This window comes from Grampus griseus, assembly GCF_964374135.1.
Source record: "Grampus griseus genome assembly, chromosome: 5".
Classification (NCBI taxonomy): Eukaryota; Metazoa; Chordata; class Mammalia; order Artiodactyla; family Delphinidae; genus Grampus; species Grampus griseus.
The window spans coordinates 36,740,575-36,754,420 of NC_138998.1; the positions used below are offsets into that span (position 1 = coordinate 36,740,575).

General features: G+C 46.9%; 1 long non-coding RNA gene across 1 annotated transcript; it reads left to right on the forward strand.

Moving 5' to 3' along the window:
• The first annotated feature begins 1,162 nt into the window (after positions 1-1,162).
• LOC309822589 lies at positions 1,163-13,638 on the forward strand. Its single transcript, XR_014296755.1, has 5 exons — positions 1,163-1,396; positions 3,142-3,285; positions 9,519-9,744; positions 12,316-12,624; positions 12,718-13,638. It is a non-coding gene; the product is annotated as an uncharacterized lncRNA (long non-coding RNA).
• Positions 13,639-13,846: the final 208 nt, after the last annotated feature.

The window sequence follows — 13,846 nt, forward strand, 5'->3', positions numbered from 1 at the left end:
ACCAAAGAAAGTGACAAGTCGCCTGACCCCAGGAAGTGGCCAGCTCAGGAGGCCAGGCTGGTGTGCGTCCCCTCCCTCCCAAAAAAGAGTTTCCTCATCTGATGAGTGGAGCTGGTACAGCCCAAGTCTAGGGCAGTCGAGAGAGTTCAAGCTTGGGGAGGAAATGGGGGTCAGGAGAAGGTTTGTTTAGATGGAGGCAGGTCCCCTGGCAGCATCTTGGGAAAAAGAGACATCCAGCTCCCCAAGAAGAGCTTTGGCAAGGCCACAATAGAAAGTCGAGGTCCTGGGCCAAGAGGGCTGGGGCCAGGCCTGGGTGTGGATCCCTGCTGGGAACTGGAGTGTCAATGAGGAAGGGGGGCAGACGCCAGGTCATTGGAATGGGCTGGGAGGGACAGCTGTGTTAGTGTGAGCACATGGGGGCACAGGCCCCACCCCTCTGGGCACCAGGCTACACTGCGGACAGAATGAGGAGAACTCAGGGTCAGGACCTTTCTGCTGGAGCAGAGGGTTGGTGTAGGGTGGCCAAGTGGTAGGGGCTTCGGGAACCGAGCCGAGGGGGTTGTGTTTTTCTCAGACCTGCTAACCCTGGCTAAGGCTGACCTGCTTGTTCTCTCATCTGTATAAGCACCACGGTACTTTTAACCACGAGCCAAATAACATGGAGATAAATTATGAGTCTGATGGGAGGGAGCTAAGAGGGTGAAATGGCAAGGAATCCCCAGCTTTTTATGTTGAAAGCATAAATCCAAATAGAAACCAAGCAGAAAGAGACTGAAGTCTCCAGGGAGGAGAAAAGTACGTACAGTAAACACTGACCGGCACAGTGTGCCCTGCTGTAGGGACGCCAGGGTCAGAACAGCGTGTCACGTTGCCACTTTGATCATGGGATTTGGATCAGAGAGAACATGGGATTTGGACTTTGCTCTGGGTTTGGCTGTCTGCCGCCTATTGGCTGCACGACCTTGGGTAAGTTCCTTTCCCCTCTGAGCCTTCCTTTCTTCATTGGTGTAGCTGGAGCCTGCACTGGGATTCAGTCCCATCTGCTGAGCTAGTGGGGAAACCCCAGGGGTCGGAGTGGCTGCCAGGAGCCCAGCATGGTGAGCTCGCCAAGGGGCAAAGCATGCAGGTCCAAGAAGGGAGTAGATTTGAGTACACTGTGCTAACAGCGGCTAATCTATCCTGGGCCCTACCCCAAGTCTGATCCCCGGGCAAAGCCGTCTCTAAAAGCTAACAGATTGTTTGCAGAGGTACAAGCTCACCGTAATGGGGACCCCAGAAACGAGCATAACAGGGAGAAAGGCATCTTCTCCACGGTGCAGTCTTGCCTGGACGAAGAGGCAGAGCAGGGAAAGGGGTGGGACCTGGCACCCAGCCATGGATTTGTTGGTGAGAACGGGTAAGACATCTTCCCCCAGGGGCTCCCCGAATGTACAGGAGGGAAGGCGCTTTGCTGGGATTAAGTTCCGTGTAAGAGATGGTGGTAACAAACTAATATCTGGATTATTAGTCTTGGGGTGGCTTCCTTTGCCGCACACGTGGTGAAGGAATCTTGGTTAATACCTATCCCTTGGAGATTGCACAAGCTGTCCCCGGGCCTGAGCCTGGACACGGTGAATGCACAGCAAATGTCAGATTCTCTGCAGAAACCACCTAGAGACCCTTGGGCCCCTTGGAGGACTGTTTGGGACGACCCCTGGGGCGTTGGAGTGTTGCACGGCATTCCTATGGCAAAGGTTTGTCATCAAAACGTAACCTAACGTATATTTTTGAGCACCTGCTGTGTGCCAGTGAGGTATACGTGCTAAGAGGGGTTTGAATTCTTTTTTTTCTCAGCACTTTACAAAATACTCTGACATGCATTTTATTCACATTGGTCTTTATAACAAGCTAACGAGGTAGGATCCCCATTTACAGACGGGAAGACTGAGTTTCAAAGAGGCTAAGTAATTTACCCATAATAACCCAACTAATAAGGGGTGTAGCGGGGCTCAAACCCGTCCTTTCTTTGGCGGGAAGCTGAGACCAAAGAGATGAAAGAATGAGGGGGAAACGCAGCAAATAGTAAAAGCTGAGGTTCTGATGGGAAGAGCTGGAGAAGTCAGAGGGGACTGGAGCTGGACCTGACCAGGGGTGGATGGCGGGGGATGGTGTGTAGGATGGAGGCCGCGTGTGGGGACGGCTGGGCTCCCGGGGACCTTGCCTGTGCCCCTGGAGCTGCCCCCGACTTATCACACTTCACAGAGAATTCTTAAGGAAGATTTCAAGAGGAAACTGCAGCTGCTCACTCCTGCCAAGTGTCTTTGCTCCCGTCTTTCTGTCTGAGCGTACAAACCACCTCTCCTCACTTCAACGACTGCTGGCCTTGGGCTCTGTATACTGATCGTTTCTAATTTTTCCTGGAGGATTATTTATGACCTTCTAAAAGCAAAACCACATACTAAAATGTGCCAATATTAGAACATTAGTAAGCCAGAAATGATGCTCATTTCAAATAGCAGGGGGAAAGGGAGAGACGTGAAAAGGAATGCGCCTCTATGGGTCAGACTCTGTGCTGGCAACTGTGACATTCGTGATCTCTTTCAATATTCACTACTATGCAATGTGGAAGGTCGTATCAATTCCACTTTGGCAGCCGAGGAAACATTCAGAGAAGTGCTGTAACTTGGCCAAAGTCACGCAGCTAATAAGTGGCGAGCCTATGATTTGAATCCAGGTCTGACTTCCAATAAACCACAATTTACAGCCTGTGGAATTCAGGTGGAATCAAGAGAGGACGAATAAATACAGTTTACTGGACAGTAAAACTCTTGACCCTTTTTATTAATTCAAGTTTACAAACAATGCAGTTTCAAAATTACCAGCTTCCAGAGAGTTCTTAAATCAGTGAAGTACTCAGAATTCATGAAATCCCAACAATTAGAGCTTGACACTGCCTGAGATGCCACTAGAGGACCCGACACGGAGGTGACCGATTCTACCTATGAACTTTCAGTTTTGAGAGTGTCCTATCAAAAATGAGGCCCCTGTTGCACTGGGTAGAGGATGCGGTAGAGATTCTCCGATAAACCTGATTTCTTTAAACGCTGTTTAGGACATGTGCCAAAGCTTGACACATCCTAATCACTTTACTTTCTTTGGCAGCTCCAACCTTGACGAGAGAGTAGGAAATACGTCTCCGCTTTGACAGGAACAATGTGTGACATGAAAGACCTCAGATGCTGTGCAGGTTTGTGACGGTTCTTCAGAAAAAGCATCCCCTGGCTGTTCTGCTCAATGCCAGTCCAGGTGAGTCACTGCCAGCCAAGCAGGTATTTTAAGACATGAGGAATCTAAGCCAGAACCAGCAAAGAAAGGTGAAGGATGGGTTATCGCCATTCGCTTTGATGGTTGTCATGGTGCTGGGAAAACCTTTTCTGGTTAGGGCCCGGCTCACCGCTGTTTTGCTAGTGACCACCCAGACACGGGTGTAGGACAGGGCGTGTGCACACACACCTGCAGCAGACACCCACTCTAGAGGCTCACGTTGGTTGGGTCGTGGTTAATCGGCTGTGCTCGTGCGAATGGTAAATCCGCGCCCGACATCAGCTTGCAGGGAGCCAGCGTGACCCCGCCTACCGCGACATCACTGGGTGTTTTGGAGCAGAGTCCGCGGATGCAGGAACTACCTCACTCTCTGCTCCCTGCTTCAGCATGTGGCTCTGGAAAATGCCCCATCGCTGTCTCTTAAATAGGATCCAAGGCTCAGGTCTTCTGCTAATCTGAGGGACAAGGGAAAGCTTCCAGGTCTCCAGGAGCTGGGGAGAGGGGCAGGGGTGCTGCGCACGGGAAATGACTGGAGCCCGAGGTCAGGCTGCACCCTGGCGCTGCCTGGGAGGACAGCCTCCCCTGCTGGCACCTACGCTGCAAAGCTCTGCCTGTCTGCGCTGAAGGGGACCCCGAGGCTCCGAGTGGGAAAGTAGGCTCTATGTTGCCCTGTAGGACGACCCACACTATAGGAGCCATCAGGATGCACTGTGCTCTCCCCTCCAACTTCCCATAGGGCTGCCCCTCTCTCTCCAGCTCCTCTTTCACCCATTTTTGGGGTGGGGTGTCAGAGGTGGGGTCGGGTGGGGATGGGGTGGGAGCTACCATGCTACCTGGCTCTTCCTGAATCTCTTTAATTAAACCAAGCCTTTATATAAATGTAAAACACAAGCAAGCTCCGTACCTGGGGCCTGCAATCCCCTCCCCCAGATTCTGACTCACAGGCTAGGGGGGCAGCCTTATTTTATTAAGGGCCCAAGTGATTGGGCTCTAGGTGATCCCGGACCACACTTCGAAAAACACTGGGGCAGGCATGAGCCAGCCTGTGTGTGGGGTACAGCTAGTGTGAGAGATAGATTCATCTAGTGTCTTAAAAGAGTGGCAGGGGCTGAATTGTGATCCACACCCCCACATTCATTTATTGAAGTCCTAACCCCTGGGACCTCAGAATGTGACTGTATTTGGAGACAGAGACTTTAAAGAGATAATTAAGTTAAAATAAGGTCTTTAAATGAGCCCTAATCCAATATGACTGGTGTCCTTATAAGAAAACGAGATTAGGACACAGGCACGCACAGAGGGAAGGCCATGTGAGGACACAGGGAGAAGGCAGCCATCTGTAAGCTAGAGAGGGGCCTCAGAAAAAAAACCTGCAGACACCTCGATCTCAGACTTCCAGCCTCCAGAACTGTGGGAAAATAAATCTCTGTTGTTTAAGCCACCCTGTCTGTGGTACTTTATTATGGCAACCCTACCCAACTAATACAGATAGGAGACCTGGTTTCACTGAATAATCCTCTCAGATGGTAGAGAGTGCTTCAGCTTACTGTATAAACAAGGCTAGTTTTAAGGACCAAAGGACATGAGTCCCAGCCCTGGTGTGTCAGAGGTGGCTCAGGCTACACAGAAAGCACAGCTTCCAGTGTCAGACATGCCTGCACTCAGTGGCCAGAACCTTCTCTCCTGGTTACCACCTGAGTGGTTTAAACAAGACAGTCATTATTTTTTTATTATTTTATTTAAAATAGATGCACATAGTGCTTACTATGTGCCAGGTAATGTTCTAAGCACTGTGCAAATATTAACTCATTTAATCCTCATTACACTCCTGTGATAGATAGACACACAGACAGCAGGTTCACAATCACTTAATTCAAAATATTCAGGACTTCTTTCTCTAGTTGCTTTAGGTGTAGGGTTAGGTTGTTTATTTGAGATTTTCTTGAGGTGAGACTGAATTGCTATAAACTTTCCTCTTAGAACTGATTTTGCTGCGTCCCATAGGTTTTGGGTCATCGTGTTTTCATTGTCATTTGTTTCTATGTATTTTTTTATTTCCTCTTTGATTTCTTCAGTGAACAGGACCAGTAGGAAGAAGAACAAAGAAAACCCAAAGTCAGTAGAAGCAAAGAAATCATTAAGAACAGAGCAGAAATAAATGAAATAGAAATGAAGAAAACAATAGCAAAGATCAATAAAACTAAAAGTTGGTTCTTTGAGAAGATAAATAAAACTGATAAAACCTTAGCCAGACTCATCAAGAAGAAAAGGGAGAGGATGCAAATCAATAAAATGAGAAATGAAAAAGGAGAAATGACAACTGACATCACAGAAATACAAAGGATTATAAGAGACTACTACAGACAACTATATGCCAATAAAATGGACAACCATGAAGAAATAGACAAATTATTGGAAAGGTACAGTTTTCCAAGACTGAACCAGGAAGAATTAGAAAATATAAACAGACCTATCACAAGTAATGAAATTGAAATTGTAATTAAAAATCTTCCAACAAAGATCCAGGACCATATGGCTTCACAGGTGAATTCTATCAAACATTTAGACAAGCGCTAACACCCATCCTTCTCAAACTCTTCCAAAAAATTGCAGAGGGAGGAACACTCCCAAATTCATTCTACGAAGCCACCATCACCCTGATACCAAAACCAGACAAAGATATCACCAAAAAAAGAAAATCATAGACCAATATCACTGATGAACATAGGTGCAAAAATCCTGAAAAAATACTAGCAAACAGAATCCAACAGCACATTAAAAGGATCATACACCATGATCAAGTGGGATTTATCCCAGGGATGCAAGGATTCTTCAATATATGCAAATCAGTCAATGTGATACACCATATTAACAAATTTAGGAATAAAAAACATATGATCATCTCAATAGATGCAGAAAAAGCTTTTCACAAAATTCAACACCCGTTATGATAAAAACTCTCCAGAAAGTGGGCATAGTGGGAAGCTACCTCAACATAATAAAGGCCTTATATGACAAACCCACAGCAAACATCATACTCAATGGTGAAAAACTGAAAACATTTCTACTAAGATCAGGAACAAGACATGGATGTCCACTCTCGCCACTTTTATTCAACAAAGTTTTGGAAGTCCTAGCCACGGCAAGCAGAGAAGAAAAAGAAATAAAAGGAATCCAAATTGGAGAAGAAGAAGTAAAACTGTCACTGTTTGCAGATGACATGATACTATACATAGAAAATCCTAAGATGCCACCAGAAAACTACTAGAACTAATCAATGAATTCGGTAAGGTCGCAGGATGCAAAATTAACGCACAGAAATTTCTTGCGTTCCTATACACTAACAAGGAAAAATCAGAAAGAGAAATTAAGGAAACAGTCCCATTTACGATTGCAACCAAAAGAATAAAATACCTAGGAATAAACCTACTTAAGGAGGCGAAAGACCTGTACTCAGAAAACTATAAAACACTGATGACAGAAATCAAAGATGACATAAACAGATGGAGAGATATACCATGTTCTTGGACTGGAAGAATCAACATTGTGCAAATGACTCTACTACCCAAAGCAATCTACAGATTCAGTGCAATCCCTATCAAACTACCAATGACATTCTTCATAGAATTAGAACAAAAAATTTTTACAATTTGTATGGAAACACAAAAGACCCTGAATAGCCAAAGCAATCTTTTTTCTTTAATAAATTTATTTATTTATTTATTTATTTATTTATTTTTGGCTGCGTTGGGTCTTTGTTGCTGCGTGCAGTCTTTCTCTAGTTGTGGCGAGTGGGGGCTACTCTTCATTGTGGTGTGTGGGCTTCTCATTGTGGTGGCTTCTCGTTGTGGAGCACGGGCTCTAGGCATGCAGGCTTCAGTAGTTGTGGCACTAGGGCTCAGTAGTTGTGACTCATGGGCTCTAGAGCACAGGCTCAGTAGTTGTGGCACACAGGCTTAGTTGCTCCATGGCATGTGGGATCTTCCCAGACCAGGGCTCGAACCCATGTCCCCTGTATTGGTAGGCAGATTCTTATCCACTGCATCACCAGGGAAGCCCAAGCCAAAGCAATCTTGAGAAAGAAAAACAGTGCTGGAGGAATCAGCGCCCCAGCTTCAAACTATACTACAAAGCTACAGTAATCAAGAGAGTGTGGTACTGGCACAAAAACAGAAATATAGATCAATGGTACAGGATAGAAAACCCATAGATAAACCCATGCACATATGGTCACCTAATTTACAACAAAGGAAGAAAGAACAAACAGTGGAGAAAGGACAGCCTCTTCAATAGGTGGTGCTGGAAAAACTGGACAGCTACATGTAAAAGAATGAAATTAGAACACTACCTAACACCATACACAAAAATAAACTCCAGATGGGTTAAAGACCTAAATGTAAGACAAGATATTATAAAACTCTTAGAGGAAAATATAGGCAGAACACTCCATGACATAAACCACTGCCAGATCTTTTTTGACTCACCTCCTAGAGTAACAAAAATAAAAACAAAAATAAACAAATGGGACCTAATTAAAGTTAAAAGCTTTTGCACAGCAAAGGAAACCATAAACAAGATGAAAAGACAAACTTCAGAATGGAAAAAAATATTTGCAAATGAAACAACAGCCAAAGGATTAATCTCCAAAATATACAAACAGCTCATGGAGCTCAATATCAAAAAAACAAACAACCCAATCCAAAAGTGGTCAGTCGACCTAAATAAACATTTCACCAAAGAAGACATACAGATGGCCAAGAGGCACATGAAAAGATGCTCAACATCACTAGTTATTAGAGAAATGCAAATCAAAACTACCATGAGGTATCATCTCACACCAGTCAGAATGTCCATTATCAAAAAATCTAGAAACAATGCTGGAAAGGGTGTGGTGAAAAAGGAACCCTCCTGCACTGTTGGTAGGAATATAAATTGATACAACCACTATGGAGAACAGTATGGAGGTTCCTTAAAAAACTAGGGCTTCCCTGGTGGTGCAGTGGTTGACAGTCCGCCTGCCGATGTAGGGGACACAGGTTCATGCCCCGGTCCGGGAAGATCCCACATGCCGCAGAGCGGCTGGGCCCGTGAGCCATGGCCGCTGAGCCTGCGCGTCCGGAGCCTGTGCTCCACAACGGGAGAGGCCATAACAGTGAGAGGCCCGCATACTGCAAAAAAAAAGAAAAAAAAAACTAAACTAAAAATAGAACTACCATATGACCCAGAAATCCCACTACTGGGAAAACCATAATTCAAAAAGAGACATGTACCACAGTGTTCATTGTAGCACTATTTACAATAGCCAGGACATGGAAGCAACCTAAATGTCCATTGACAGAAGAATGGATAAAGAAGATGTGGCACATATATACAGTGGAATATTACTCAGCCATAAAAAGAAACGAAACTGAGTTATTTGTAGTGAGGTGGATGGACCTAGAGTCTGTCATACAGAGTGAAGTGAGTCAGAAAGAGAAAAACAAATATGTATGTTATTTTTGTATACTATGTATGTATATAGTAAAGTCTTATGTATTTTAACACATATATATGGAATCTAAAAAAAAAAAGTGGTACTGATGAACCTAGTGACAGGGCAGGAATAAAGACATAGACATAGAGAGAGAATGGAGTTGAGGGCACGGTGGGGAGGAGGAAGCTTGTTGAAGTGAGAGTAACATCGACATATATACACCACCAAATGCAAACTAGATAGCCAGTGGGAAGCAGCCGCATAGCACAGGGAGATCAGCTTGGTGTTTTGTGACGACCTAGAGGGGTGGGAGGGAGGCGCAAGAGGGAGGGGATATGGGGATATATGGATGCATATGGCTGATTCACTTTGTTGTACAACAGAAACTAACACGGCATTGTGAAGCAATTATACTCCAGTAAAGATGTATCCAAAAAAAATATTCAGGGCCAGCAGTGTTTGGTGTGTCAGAACTTGGGGACTTGAGAAAGCAAATGCATTGCATGTACTGTAGGCTGCATAATGTCCTGTAGCATCTGTGACAGCATCCTGTAATCAAACGTACTCATATTTCTGTAGTGAGATGTATAGAGTGCATAAATAAAGTAGCCTCATGTAACTCAAGACAGGTTTCTCTAGCAAATGAGTTTATTTCAGATCAGGTTTTGCTGCCAAATGAATTATACATTTTGGCATTTGGAACTTTTAAGGTTTTGAAATGATATTCTCCCTGTTTCTTCAGATGAAGACACTGAGGCACAGGGAGGTGAAACAGTGTCCCACATTCGTTAACTCACGGGAGGTGAGGCTGGGCCACCAACCCGGGCAACCTGGCTCCAGACTCCAAGCTCTTCAAAGCCACGTGGCTGTGCCCCTCGGTGCTGCCCACTTCTCGAGCGGGGCCTGACCCATCCGTAGAATACGGATCATGCCAACCTTGCAGCCTTGCTCTGAGGACCAGATACAATGTAAGTAGAGTTCTGTTATGGGTTGAATTGTGTCCCTCCCCCCCGCCAAATTCATTTGTTGAAACTTTAACCCCAGTACCTCTGAATATAACCTTATATGGAAATAGGGTCATTGCAGATACAGTTAGTTAAATGAAGATGAGGTCATTAGGGTGGGCCCTAATTCAATCTGACCTGTGTCCTTATTTAAAAAAAGAAATTTGGACACAGACAGGCATGTGCTCAGGGAGAACGCCAGGTGAATATGAAAGCAGAGGTCAGGGTGATGCTTCCACAAGCCAAGGAATGCCCGAGATTGCCGGCAAAGCACTGGAAGCTAGGAGAGAGAGGCATGAAACGGCTTCTCTCAGTCAGCGCTCAGAAGGAACCAATTCTGCCAACACCTTGATCTCAAACTTGTAGCCCCCAGAACCGTGAGACAAATTGCTGTTGTTCAAGCCTCACCCCCCCCCCCCCCCCCAGTTTGTGGTACCTTGTTACAGCCACCCTAGCAAGCTCGTACAGGTTCTTTACACAAGCACTGGGTTCCGAGTGGGAGGCCAATAAATGGTAGGTAACCAGGCTTACTATATTTTTAATATTTATTTATTTATTTTATTTTGGCTGCATTGGGTCTTAGTTGTGGCACGCGGGCTCTTTTGTTGAGGTACACAGGCTTCTCTCTAGTTGTGGAGGTTTTCTCTCTCTTGTCGTGCGGGTTTTCTCTCTCTAGTTGTGGCACGCGGGCTCCAGGGCACATGGGCTCTCTACTTGTGGCATGCGGCCTTAGTTGCCCCGTGGCATGTGGGATCTTAGTTCCCTGACCAGGGACTGAACTGGCATCCCCTGCATTGCAAGACGGATTCTTAACCACTGGACCACCAGGGAAGTCCCCGCTCTTATTATTTTTATGATGGAGGCTTCAGATTCTTCACAGAAAAATAATCAGTCAGTTAGATGATCTCTAAGGCCTCTTCCACTTTCCAGGTCTAATTTTGCATGATTATCCCACGAGGATAATTCAACTCCGCTTGTCACTTGCACCAATGGTCCAGGTCTTATAGCATTTCTTTGCTGTTTTAAAGATGGGAGGGGTGGTCTTAATAAGCAAAACAAAACAAAACGACGTGTTATGGGTTACATCCCTATACATTACAACTGAAACCCCTGAGCCCTAACTTGCCTTCTGATGTCCCTGCTTGTATCATCAACTCACTCAGCCGTGGGGTTTTTCTGCATCCCTTTCCCTTGTGTCTTTGGGGCTGCCGAGGTTAACCCACAGTGTGTGCTGGGCTACAAATTCTGCAGAGGAAAGCAGAAATCTAAGGTAGAGGTTGTTTCCTGTCAGTTAAGAGTGTATCATTGGAACCTATTTAGACCTGGAAAGTTTGGGTTCTTCAGGTGGAAATGTGTCCTCACACTGCCATGTCACTGAGCAGATAAAAGCTGCTTTAAGAGAGTTTAAAAGCTGTCGAACACTTTTTCTCTTCCTAGGACAAGGCACCGTTGGCCCCAGTGTAGGGAAAGAGGTAAAATGCTAAACAGTTTTCCTTAGGCTGCAGTGACAGGCCCCCCATTGTCAGAGCAGCCACATGGTATGTGGGATCCTTAGTCTCCCCGACCAGGGATCGAACCTGTGCCTCCTGCAGTGAAAGCACGGAGATTTAACCACTGGACCGCCAGGGAAGTCCCCCTCTGCCTTTTAGATTCTACACATCAAGTCAGAAAGTGATTTGCTGTAGGTGGGGTGTGGCCTCCAAGTCCCCATCTGTGGAAATAGGACTTTAATGGCTGTGCATGTTCAGAGAAAGGACTTCAGGTTCCTTTGGCATCCCTTTGCACCTGTTCTCAAGGCTGCCTCTCCCACGCCGTGTCAGCCCCTGAGCCTTGGGCCAGGGGGCTGCTTCCCACTGGTTTCCTGGAAGCACTTCCTGACCAGGCCAGGGGGCCTCTCTCACCTCCCTGCAGCCCAGGTGCCATCCCAGAGCCAGGAGTGGCTTTAACATCTGCTTAAGTCTTTTCATCTTTTTTTTTTTTTTTTTTTGGCGGTACGCGGGCCTCTCACTGCTGTGGCCTCTCCCGTTGCGGAGCACAGGCTCCAGACGCGCAGGCTCACCGGCCATGGCTCACGGGCCCAGCCGCTCCGTGGCATGTGGGATCTTCCCAGACAGGGGCACGAACCCGTGTCCCCTGCATCGGCAGGTGGACTCTCAACCACTGCGCCACCAGGGAAGCCCCCAAGTATTTTCATCTTTGCTGCCTGTTACTGGTTACCCTCCCAGGAAGTTTAGGAGAAGCGTACCTTTTCTTATCATAGCTGCAGCCTGCTGGAGTTCTGTTGGGATACGAAAATGCTTGCAGAGTGGGAGGTTTTACTCTGAGGATCTCATGGTTGGTGATTCCATCCAACACCAAAATGGGAGATTTAATTTAATTAAGAGTAAGTGCCTAATAGATGGAACTTCTCCGAAGTGGAGACCACACCTTGTTCATTTTTGAATCCTTGCTGCCTAGCCCAGAGCTTGGCACATAGGAGATGCGCAGTAAAATTGTTCGTTGGGTGAATGCACCTTTATTTTCTTTCTTCTTCAGAAAGATGTCTGATGTGTGTTAAGTCCGAGAATCATGACCACAAACAAGGCTGGAGAATGCTCTGCTTTGTAATAGCTCTCATGGGTCATGTCTAAGGAAAAGGTCCTGAGGCCAGAAGGCAGAGGTCCAGGTCTGGCTCAGCCATTATCCAAGAAACCCTGGGACCTTCGGCCTCCCTGGAACTCAGCGTCCTCCGCTGCAGCATGGAGGTCATCCTGTCTCCTCTGCCTGCCTCTCTGCATGGTTATGAGAACGTGACACGAGAATGGATGAAACAATTTTCTGAGAATTTCAAAGACCGTGCCGGAGGTATTACTTTTATATATATATTTTTGTTACAGATACTTGTAGACTTGAGCTGCTCGTGATTATCTTTTTTCTCAATCTCTTTTCTTCCACAAGTTCATGCTTAGGAACCAAAGCCAGGTTTACCTCCTTCCCCAGCTAAAGAAATATCCATCCTGGTAGGCCAGGCACTGCCAAGTGCTGGCCTCCTTGGAGTTCAGTCGCCTGTCTGGTCAGCAAACATTCCTGCATCACAGGTGGCAAGGGACAAGTTAAGTCGCAGAAGACTGGCCGACAGATAGTTGTCAAAGCCACCGAGAGCAGAAGCAGCACGGTCTTCTCCCCAGAGAACTGTGCTCCTCTACGCCTCCTTGAGCTGCGTCCAGAGAGCACTTGGCGCCCTTTCTGTCTAGAACAGGCCCAGCGGGGAGGTAAGTCGTGCAGCCAGCCAGGGACCAGGAGAGCCTGGGCAGGACCCTCGCCTCCTGACTTCCGAGAGCTGCCTCCGCCCCCTGCGCCTCTCCAGGGACTGATGGATGAGGCCGTGATGGGCGTGCTTGGCCTCCTGCTGTCTCTTGTTGCTCAAGTAACTGAGTGAGATGAAACAGAAACAAGCCACGTGACCTTGCTGCCTCCACCCATGCGTCCAGACAGCCCCTGTCTCAGCCAGAGTCACAGTCAGGCCAGTCGATCCGGGCTGGGCGTGGTTTTGGGGTCAGGGACCCCCTCCCCGAGGAGAAACGCCTGAGCTGGGTGGCCGCCGGTATTCTCTGAACACTGTTCTTGAGCAGACAAGATGTTGAAGCGGGGGTGGGCTGGGGGGCAGAGGTTGAGGGATCAGAATGATTTGAGTGTGCGGCTGCCAGCATGTCACATAGCTGGAATGGTGCGAGGCCTAGGATCTAGCTGCCTGTCCTTGGTTTACTCAGGGAATCTATAGAACGAGAGGGCAGAGGGCATGGCCTCTAACCCTCACCTTTGAAATCTGTGTCTCTAGCTTTCCCGCTTGCCCCCGGGATGGGCCCTCCCAAGCTTTCAGATAAGGGCGTTTCATTTTTTTTAAATAAATAAATTTATTTAAATAAATTTTAAATAAACTGTGTTGGGTCAGTGAGCAGGCTTTTCATCGCACTGGCTTCCCTTGTTGCGGAGCGCGAGCTGTAGGCGCGCGGACTTCAGTAGTTGTGGCTCGCGGGCTCCAGAGCGCAGGCTCAGAAGTTGTGGTGCATGGGCTTAGTTGCTCCAC